Here is a 10662-nt window from a genome sequence, read left to right as displayed (position 1 = left end):
CCACTACACATGATTGGTTTGGCACTGCCATAATTCTGGTAGTCTGCATGGGATAAAAGGGGTAGAAAGATGCTGTTAAGGCCACTTGTTGCTTTTGCTACACTGTGGGTGCTATGAACTGTTTCTCCTCTGTGATACCCCTCTGCCATGTGCCACTCTGCCTCTAGTTAGCTGATCATGGACTGAAATCTCTATAAATTGTAAGGTAAATAAACCCTTACCCCTTTAACTTTGTCATGTATTTGTCTCATCAATGAGAGAAAAGTAACTAATGTAACTCCTTATAAACCAATGGGCCACAGAGGAAATCAAAAGAGAAATTTAAAAATTTTTGGAAGTTAATGGCAATGATACTACAACTCTCTGAAACCTCTGAGATATTACAGAAGTAGTTCTAAGAGAAAAATTCATCACAATAAATCCTCACTTTAGGAAAACTGAGCAAGCTGAAATAGATAACCTCATAAGAACTCTTAGAATACTTATGAAACAAAAATCCAACCCCAAACTGAAGTCAAGGAGGAAAATTATAAAGATGAGAGTGGAAACCAATGAAATTGAGACCAAAAAAAAAAAAAAAAACCCAGTAAAAAGAATCAACAAATCAAAAAGGCTGCTCTTTAAAAATAAAATTAATAAACCCCTAGCCGGCTTTATCAAGAGAATGAGAAGGGCCAGGGATTTAGCTCAGTGGTTTTGCCACCTGCTGTGCAAGCCCAAGGACCGGAGTTCGATCCCTGGTACCAAGAAAAAAAAAGAAGAGAGAGAAAGAGAAAAGCATCACATTAATCCATTTAGAAATGAAAAAGGTGAAATCACAGAAGACACTGGAAGTCAAGAAGATAGTAGCTAATTCAAAAGTTATATTCCAACAAAATATCAAATTTTGAAGAAATGCATAGATTCTTAAACACATAAAAACCACCAAAACTCATCCAAGAAGACATAGATAAACTTAACAATACAATAACAAGCAATGAAATTGACATAGTAATAAAAGAATCTACCAACTAAAAATATCCCAAAGCCTCATAGATTCAATCCTGAAGTCTACAAAATCTCTAAGGAAGTTATATCACTAATACTCTTCAAACTTTTCATAGAAATTGAAAGGGATGGAGTGCTCCCAAACTAATTTATGAAAACCAGTACCACTTTGATCCCAAAGCTGGATAAAGACCCAACTAAAGAATAAAACTATATGCCAATTTCCTTGATGAACAAAGATGCAAACATAATAAAAAAGATATTAGCAAATAAAATGCACCACTTTATCAAAAAGATCATGCATCATGATCAAGACCATTTCATCCCAGAAATGGTTCAACACTTGCAAATCAATAAATGTAATACATCACATAAACAGAAGCAAAGTAAAAAACAATAAGATCTTTTCAATAGATGCAAAGAAGGCTTTCAACAAAATCCAACACAGCTTCATGATAAAAACCTTGAAGAAAATAGTTATGGAAGGAACATAGTTGAATAAGATAAAAGCTATACATGACAAACCAATAGCCAGCATCATATTAAATGATGAAAAACTAAAAGCAGTCCCCCTAAAATCAGGAACAAGATAAAGATGTCCACTATCTCTTCTTCAATTTAACATAGTACTTGGAACATTAGCCAGAGTCATTAGGCAAAAGAAATAAATAAAAGGGATTAATATAGGAAAGGATGAATTTCAATTACCTATTTGCAGATGACATGATACCCTACCTAGAAAATCCAAAGAGCTCCACTAAAAAACTCTTAGAATTAATAATAAACTTCAGCAATGCAGCAAGATTCAAGATCAACACCCAAAAATCATTAATATTTGTATGTAAAAACAATGAATGGGATGAGTTGCAAATTATAAAAATAATATCATTCACATTAGCTTAAAGAAAAATGAAATACCTAGGAATTAAGTTAACCAAGAAAGTGAAAAACCTCTACAAAGAAAATTATAGTGCCCTGATAATGGAGATTGAAGAACACATCAGAAAATTGAAAAATATCTCCTACTCCCGTATAGGATAAATCAATATTGTCAAAATGGCCTTACTCCCAAAACTATTGCACAGATTCTACATGGTCCCAATCAAAATATCAACACCATACTTTATAAATGCAGAAAAAAATCCTAAAGTTCATATGGAATGAGAAGAGACCCAGTATAGTAAAATAAAGTTTGTGCAACAAGAGCAAAGCAGCAGGCATAACAATATCTGACTTCAAGCTCTACTACAAAGCAATAGTGATAAAAATGGTATAGTACTGGAAAAAAAAACCGACATGTGGATCAATGGAACAAAGCTGAGAATAGAAACATACATTCAGCTATTTGATCTCCAACAAAGGGGCCAAAAGCATATGTTGGAGGAAAGATATCCTATTCAACTAGTGATGCTGGAAAAACTGGTTATCTGTGTGCAGAAGATTGAAACTGGACCCTTATCTCTCACCATATACTAAATTAAATCAAAATGGAATTAAGATCCAAACATTAAAACAGAAATATTAAACCTACTAGAACACAAAATAGGTAAAACACTTGAAAACATAATTGTAGGAAAGTATTTTCTAAATAGAATCTCAATTGCATGATAAATAACAGCAAACATCAATAATTGGGATTATATCAGACTAAAAACTTGTGTACAGCAAAAGAATCAATCACTAGCATGAAGAGATAGCCTACAAAATGAGAAAAAACATTCTAGCTACTCCTCAGATAAAAGATCAATAACTAGAATATATAAAGAACTCAAAAAATTAAACCACTTAAAATTAAAGATCCAGTTAAGAAATGTTCAAGAGACATGAACAGGTACTTCATAAAGGAAGAAATACAAATGGTCACCAAATATATAAAAACAATTCCTTGATGTCTCTGGCCATTACAGAAATGCAAATTAAAACAATGTTGAGATTCCATCTTACTCTCGAATGAATGACAATCTTAAGAAGCCAAACAGTGACAAATGCTGGTGAGGCTATGGAGAAAGGGTAATGTAAACTACTACAACCACTATGGAAATCAGTATGGAGATTTAACAAAAAACAAAATTAGAAATTCCATGTGACCTAGCAATTCCTCTGCTAGGTATCTTCTCGGGCTGGGCAAGGGTGAAAAATAACAACCAAGAGAGACTATGGAAAGGTGCAAATTTCCAATGATGAGTGTCATTGTATACCTAAAATGTACCAATGATTAGAATGAATAATCAATAATGCAAAATAGGAAGAAAAGGTCCAAAGGGGTAGGGGTAGTGGGAGGGGCAGGGGAAAGGAAAGAAAGGAAAGGAAAAATGATGAGAAATGGAAAAAATGGAAATAAAGTCTTTGTAAATAGGGAAGGGTGGAGGGTGTGAAAGGAGGGCTAGGAATGGGGAAAAAATAAGAACCAAGATGCATCATGTAAAGGTACAAGTTCCCAATGTGATTGTGTTATATACCTAAAATGTACCAATAAAAGAAGTTAACAAAAAAAAATATTGAGTCTTCTAATCCACAAATACAATAAAAAAAAAAAAAAAAGAATTGGTCCAAGAGAAAAAGTGTGAGGGATGAAGAGGGTAAGGGGAAGTAAGTAAAGTACAGAACCCTAATAATGTCAATTAATGTAAACAATATATGCCATAATATGAGCTAAGATTAATAAAATCAGCAAAAATAAAAAATGGAATATGGGATTTGGAGGAGGAGGGAGGTAAGGGAATTTAAAAAAAAGAAAAGAAACAGGCTGTGGTATGTACATGTAACCATTCCCCAAGATAATTGTAAACTCCAAACATGTGCTAATAAAATTTAAAAATATTTCCTACCTACTACTCATTAATTTATTTTTGAAGTTTAATGTCAGTTGCGACATAGACTACCAAGAGGTGACTTGATTTGTTCTATTTATCCACTACTTTTTTATAATTTTCATCATCTTAAGATATATTAATTTTAAGTATATAAGGACAAACCATCTTATCTGATTAATCACCAATTTACTATAAGCACATCATTCTAGCATACAAACCAACATAACTACTTGAAGAATATTTTGGGATAAATAATTGAATGAATACATAAGCATGAATATGTGCAATAAATGTAGCCATTACTCACTTTTTTTGTTAAATCTTAACATCATCAACACTGTAGTGCTCTTCCTTAGTTATAGATTGAAGAAATATATATTGATCATGTTACTGTAGTGGAAAGTATTATTGTCACATTGGAAGATTTCAGTAATTTGATAAATGTAATCTGAACAGTATCCAGACTTACAGGTAACATGAACATTAGTTTAATTCTAGAACCAGTGTGTAGGCACATATGTAAGTGTATGTACTTATGATATAGTGAATTTTTGAAGGCTAATATGACTTATAAATCAATGTTTTTTACAGAATGAGAATGTAATGCTATAATTTAATTAAAGAAATTATGTGAAGTAAATATTTTTTTCTGGCATTTATGGTGTAATGTAAGAACATGAAAAATCAATAGCCCTCAACAAACTAAAATGATGAAAAACTATTTTTCTTCTGCATCAGTCGTAAGATCAGTAAATTAGAACTAAAAACTTTCTGATTGGACTTCTATGAGATTTAATATTACACCATGTTTAATATGTAGAAAGTGGATATGCAATAATAATAATAATTTACTTTTCTATAATCTAAGTTAAAAATCTATTTCTAATTACTCTATGATTTGGAAAAACTACCTAAGAGCATGTGAACAATCTGTATTCACACCAAGTGTTCTCAGAAATTTATGATTTCCAGTGTTTACTTAGTGATACATTGTAAATAAATGAATTTTTTAAATGAGAAGATTAGGTCAACATCCTGTAAATGCTGATCGCCAGTGAACCTCTTTTCACCCCTCACAAGGCCTATGTCCTACTGTCACTGAGCTTTATTTATGTATAATTGCAAATAAAATCATAAATTTAATGAGTACAGCATGATGCTTTAGTAAGCTTATGGTGTACACATTGTGAAATGATTATAGTCCGGCTAAATAGTTTTTAGATTACTACACATACATTCCTTTGTGTGTACATAGTAATCACACAAAAGATCTCTCAGGAAATATCAAGAACATCTTTCCTTACTACTATCTATAGTTTCATACTGCATATTGTATTAGATGTTTGGAGTTCATACATCTCATGAGAGAAAGTTTGAGCAATTTTTCCAATAGCTTTCCATTTCCTCCTCTCCCCTAACTATTGATAACCATTTTAATCTGTTTCTATAAATTTGATATTTTTAGATTCTCTATACATGTGAGATTATATGATATTTCTTTTTCTGAGTCTACTTGTTTCACTTAGTATAGAGACCTCCACATATATCCATTTTTTCACAAATGATGAACTTTTTATTTATTGTGGAATAATATTTCATTGTATATATAACATTTTCTTCATCCATTCTTCCACCAACAAACCATCAGTTTGTTTCTATGTCTTGGCTGTGGTGAATAATACTACAATGGACATAGGAATGCAAATATTTTATTGACATACTAATTTCATTTCTTTTGAAAATATACTTAGAAATGAAATGCAAGATCATATGGTAAGTCCATTTTTAACATTGTGAGGAATTTCCATAATGATTTCTACAATAGCTGTGCCAATGTACATTTTCTCCACCAATGTGGAGGTCTCCTTTTCTTTATATCCTCACCAGAAACTAATGTCTTTTTGATGATAGGCTTTCTTTCAGGTGTGAAGTTGCATCTTATTGTGGTTTTTATTTGCATATGCCTGATTATTGACAATTTAAGTATAAAAACAATGTACCTTAACATAATAGAAGTCATATATGAAAATCTCATTGCTAATATCTTATTCAATAGTAAAAAATTGAAATCTTTTTCCCTTAGATACACAGTAAGTCAAGGATGCTCATTCTTGCCTCTTTTACTTAATATGATCCTGGAAGTCCTAGTCAGAACAATCAATCGATCAATACTAAAATCAAGAAAGAAGCAAAATTGTGTCTTCTCGTGGATGACATATTCTAGTACAAAGAAAATTCCAAAGGTGTCACCAAGAATTTTTAGAATGAAAAACAAATTCAGAAAAGTAGAACAATGAAAAGAATCAATAAATGAAAATAAACTTTATTTCTATACATTGTTGATAAATTACTTAAAAATCAGAAAAAACATCACATTTGTGTCAGCATCAAAATTAATGAAATGCTTATGAGTAAATTTAGAAAAGGAAATAAAAAATCTATACACCGAACACAATAAAGCATTGTAGAAAGAATTTAAAAAGAACAGAAATGAAAAGATATCTCATACTCATGGTTTGTTATGTTCATTTTATGAAAAGTGATCTGTAGAACCTATCCAGTACCTATCAAAATTTCAATGGGCTTTCCTACAATAATAAGAAGTGCTATAATTCATATGGAACCACGAAGGACTTCAGAGTTAAAACAATCTCCTGTAAGATCAGAGCTGGAAGCACCAAAATTCTTGATTTCTAATTGTATTACAAAGCAATAACAAAAATAGAATGACACTGACACAAAAATATACATCACTGTATTATATTTAACACACCATAAATAAATCCACATATATACTGTCAATCAATCTTTGACAAAGGTGCCAAGAATATACAATGGTGATGGGGTGGTATTTTTAATAAATGGTGCTGGAAAGATTGGACATCCACAAACAAAAATATTAAATGTATCCTTATGCTACACAAAAATTTAATGCAAAGTGAAGGTCCAACATTCAGAAATGCTCCTTTACATTTGTCTTGACAATTAGCTTTTGAATATGACACCCAGAACATGGCTAACCATAGCAAAAATGAGTGGAACTAAATCAAATTATAAATCTTTTTTCCCACATTCTAAAATGATCAAGTTATAATTTTCTTAGAAATGTAAAGAGAGAAACATCTTGGCATTTTCCTAGCGTTCCTTTTAATTACCATACATATTTATAGTATTTTTATAGTTTTTATTTTTTATCATTTATTTCATAGTTTTTATTTATAGTACCATGTTTTTATAGTACAGCAAGAGACATCTGTTATGTGTATGACAGTTCTACTCCACCAAGCAACAGTCCCAGGATATCACTTCACTCCTTGGTTCACAGTTGTCAAGGTATGACTCACTTAGGGCCAGGGTTGTAACCTGGCAAGCTCAAGGCCCTGACTCACACAGGCATGAATGGAATAGAATACTATTTTATTTGCTTGATGGAGACAAATAGCAAGATCAGCTTCAATCGTGGCTGTCAGTTCCCCAAAGACAATGAAGAGCAACAATATCCTATTTAGTCCAAAGATCTATATGCAGCCCCAAAACACAGGTGCAGGAAAGGCTTCGGCATCTCCCTGATGGGGACCAATATACAGAGATTGGAAGTCCATATAACATACATGCTTCAAACAAACAAATAAACACACTTCAAGCCTAAGAAAGGAAAAATACTAAGAAGGTGACAGGGCTTGAACAGGTCATTGTGGCTCTCTACCACTTTGTGAGATAACATGGCATTCCTTATGTGTTTATAGAAAAGTAAAAAGACTACCAGATATTGTTCAACAGCATAATTTAGTGTTAATCAGAATCTATAATTTGATGCAATTACATGGTTTTGTTTTAATACAGTTTCTAAATTCATGCATAGACATTTATAATCTCAAATATTTGTAAAACATGGTTATTACTCTTCAAACCATAAACTGGATCAATGCGGATACCTTATCAGTCAGTGCTTACTAGTAAAACAGATTTAATGCAAGATGTTGCCAGACATGGTGGCACACGACTATAATCCCAGCACTCGGGAGGCTGAGGCATGAGGATTGCTGCAAGTTCCAGGCCAGCCTGGGCTATATAGTGAGTTCAAGGACAGCTTAAACTACATAGCAAGATTCTGTATCAAAAAATGTAAAAATATTTAAGGATTTAAAAGATAGGCACACTGTTGTTCTGCAGAGTCAGGTGTGGAAGAGCACAAAAGATCTGTCTACCCACTGAGGATCCAAAGTGAAAGGCCTGGAGATCACTTTAGTGTACCTTGCAAGTCTGTTTCAGGAAGCTGAAGGGTCTTTGATGATGGAAAGCTGAATGTTCTGGACTGCAAACCAGGAGGGGACATCCAAGGTGAAGGTGAAGACTGGAGCTCTTCCAAAGAAAGAGAAGTGAGGCCTTCCTTCTTTATTTCCCTTTTATTTTATTCAGGTGGCAAGCCTATTGGTTGGTGTCACTCATACCCAGGATGGGTCTGCAGTCTTCAGGAAATTACTTCAGCCACACTCAGAACTATGCTGATCCAATTTATTTGGGTGATTCTTACTCAAATTGACATAATCAGTTAATTATCACAACTAATATGTGTACAATTTGTCTTCATAGCTGTATTTTTCTTCTTAGTCATGCTATGTAATACAGAAAGATGGAGGCAAGGTCAATATAAGAGAATTAGTTAGTATTACTTAATTATATACACATATGCCTTCTCAGTTCATATAAAATAGTACAGAGACTAGTGGTTTAGTTCAGTGGTAGATTATGTTGTGGTCATTGTTTTCAAGTCACTGGAATCAATAAGAGAGAGACAGCAAGAGAGAGAGGGAGAGAGAGAGAGAGAGATGGAACATAGAATTTCTATTTTCAGTTTTTTGAGGAATCTCCACACTGATTTCTATAATGGTTATACATTTATAAAACTAATTTATCTCAGATTGTTGAAATAAAATTTTTGTAATTCATTTGGAACAAGAAGAGACCCAGAATAGTAAAAGCAATTCTAGGCAATAAAGACAAGGTAGGGAGTATCACAACCCCCAACTTGAAACTATACTACAAAGCTACTGTGACAAAAACAGCATGGTATTGGCAAAGAAACAGACCTGAGGACCAGTGGAACAGATTAGAAGTTGCAGAAACAATGCCAGACACACTCAGCCACCTCAGTTTTGACAAAGGAGCCAGACACCCTTGATGGAGGAAAGATAGCCTCTTTAATAAATGGTGCAGGAGAAATTTGGTTTCAACTTGCCAAAGACTAAAACTGGACCTATACCTCTCACCATGCACTAAACTAAATTCAAAATAGATTAAAGATCCAAATATTAGAACAGAAACACTAAACCAGCTGGAACAGGGGTTAGGTAGAACTCTTGGAGACAGTGGTGTAGGAAAAGACTTTATGAACAAATCCTCAGTTGCCCATGAACTAGCACAAACAATCAACAAGTGGGATATCCTCTTACTGAAAAGCTTCTGCACAGCAAGAGCAACCACCAGCAGTGTGAAGAGACAACCCACAATGTGGGAAAAAAATTTCAGGTGCTTTTCCTCAGACAAAGGCCCACTATCTCAAATCTATAAAGAACCTTAAAAAATCAGACCTCCCAAATTTAAAGACCCAATTCAAAAATGGCCATCTGAAATGAACAGACATTTCTTACACAAAGAAGTAGAAATGGCAAATAAACATATGAAAAAATGTTCAACTCCTCTGGTCATTCAAGAGATGCAAATGAAAACAACACTGAGATTCCACTTCACTCCAGAAAAATGGCTGCTATCATGAAATCAACCAATAAAAAATGCTGGCGTGGCTGTGGGGAAAGAGGAACTCTGCTCCACTGCCTGTGGGAGTGTAGACTGGTGCAACCACTGTGGAAATCAGTATGGAGATACCTCAAAGAACTAGGACTGGAAGTCCCATTTGACCCAGCTATTCTCGTGCTGGCTATCTTCCCCCCAAAATGAAAAGTATCATACCACAGTGATATATGTGCATCCATGTTCATAGCAGCACAGTTTGTGATAGCTAAAACTTGGAAGCAGCCCAAATGCCCATCAACTGGAGACTTGATAAAGAAAATGTGGTTTTTTAATAAAATGGAGTACTACTCAGCCATCAAAAATTAGAAAGTAGAGACATTTATTGCTAAATGGATGCACATTGAGGTGATACTGTCAATTGAAATAAATAGGACACATGTGTAAATACCAAATAGTTTCTCTAGGGTGAGAAAATGAAATTGTAAATAAGTACTAAAAGGTATAATAGATCATGTGAAATAAGAAGAAAAGGGGCAAAGGGGAAGGGGAAGTGGGAGGGGTAGGGGAAAGGAAAGAAGGGAATAGAATTAATATGAGAAAATGAAAAAAGGAAACAAAGTCTTTGTAAATAGGGAAGAATGGAGAGATTGAAGGGAAGGCAGGGAAGAGGGAAAAAATAAGAACCAAGAGAGATTATGTAAAGGTGCATATTTTCAATGATGAATGTTATTATCTTGTACACCTAAAATATACCGATAAAAGGATATACAAAAAAATGAAATTTATGTGTTATTATCTGCTTTTTTTATTTGTAAGAATCTTTTTTGATTTGTGACTTGCACTCTGAGTACTTTCAAAGTAATGATAATGTATTAACTATTGTTTGGCTCGTATTTTGTTATAAAATTTTGTATTATTCTTTTCATAAAATAAAAAAGTATGAAAGAACAGAGAAGAAGCAACTGTCTAAGTTAATTGTACAACTTTTACAAACAAGAGTTTATCCTTATTGTTGACATTTGGGAGAATAAAATAGATGAAATATAAAAACCCACTCTGAACTCAACCGTTTTATTTCAGTCATACAATATACATGTGCATGTTTAAA

Source organism: Heterocephalus glaber, unplaced genomic scaffold (assembly GCF_053883595.1).
Source record: "Heterocephalus glaber isolate CG9 unplaced genomic scaffold, H.glaber_assembly_v1.0 deba00001504, whole genome shotgun sequence".
NCBI lineage: Eukaryota > Metazoa > Chordata > Mammalia > Rodentia > Bathyergidae > Heterocephalus > Heterocephalus glaber.
The sequence above is the reverse complement of the archived record's forward strand: the minus strand, read 5'-3'. Positions refer to the sequence as shown.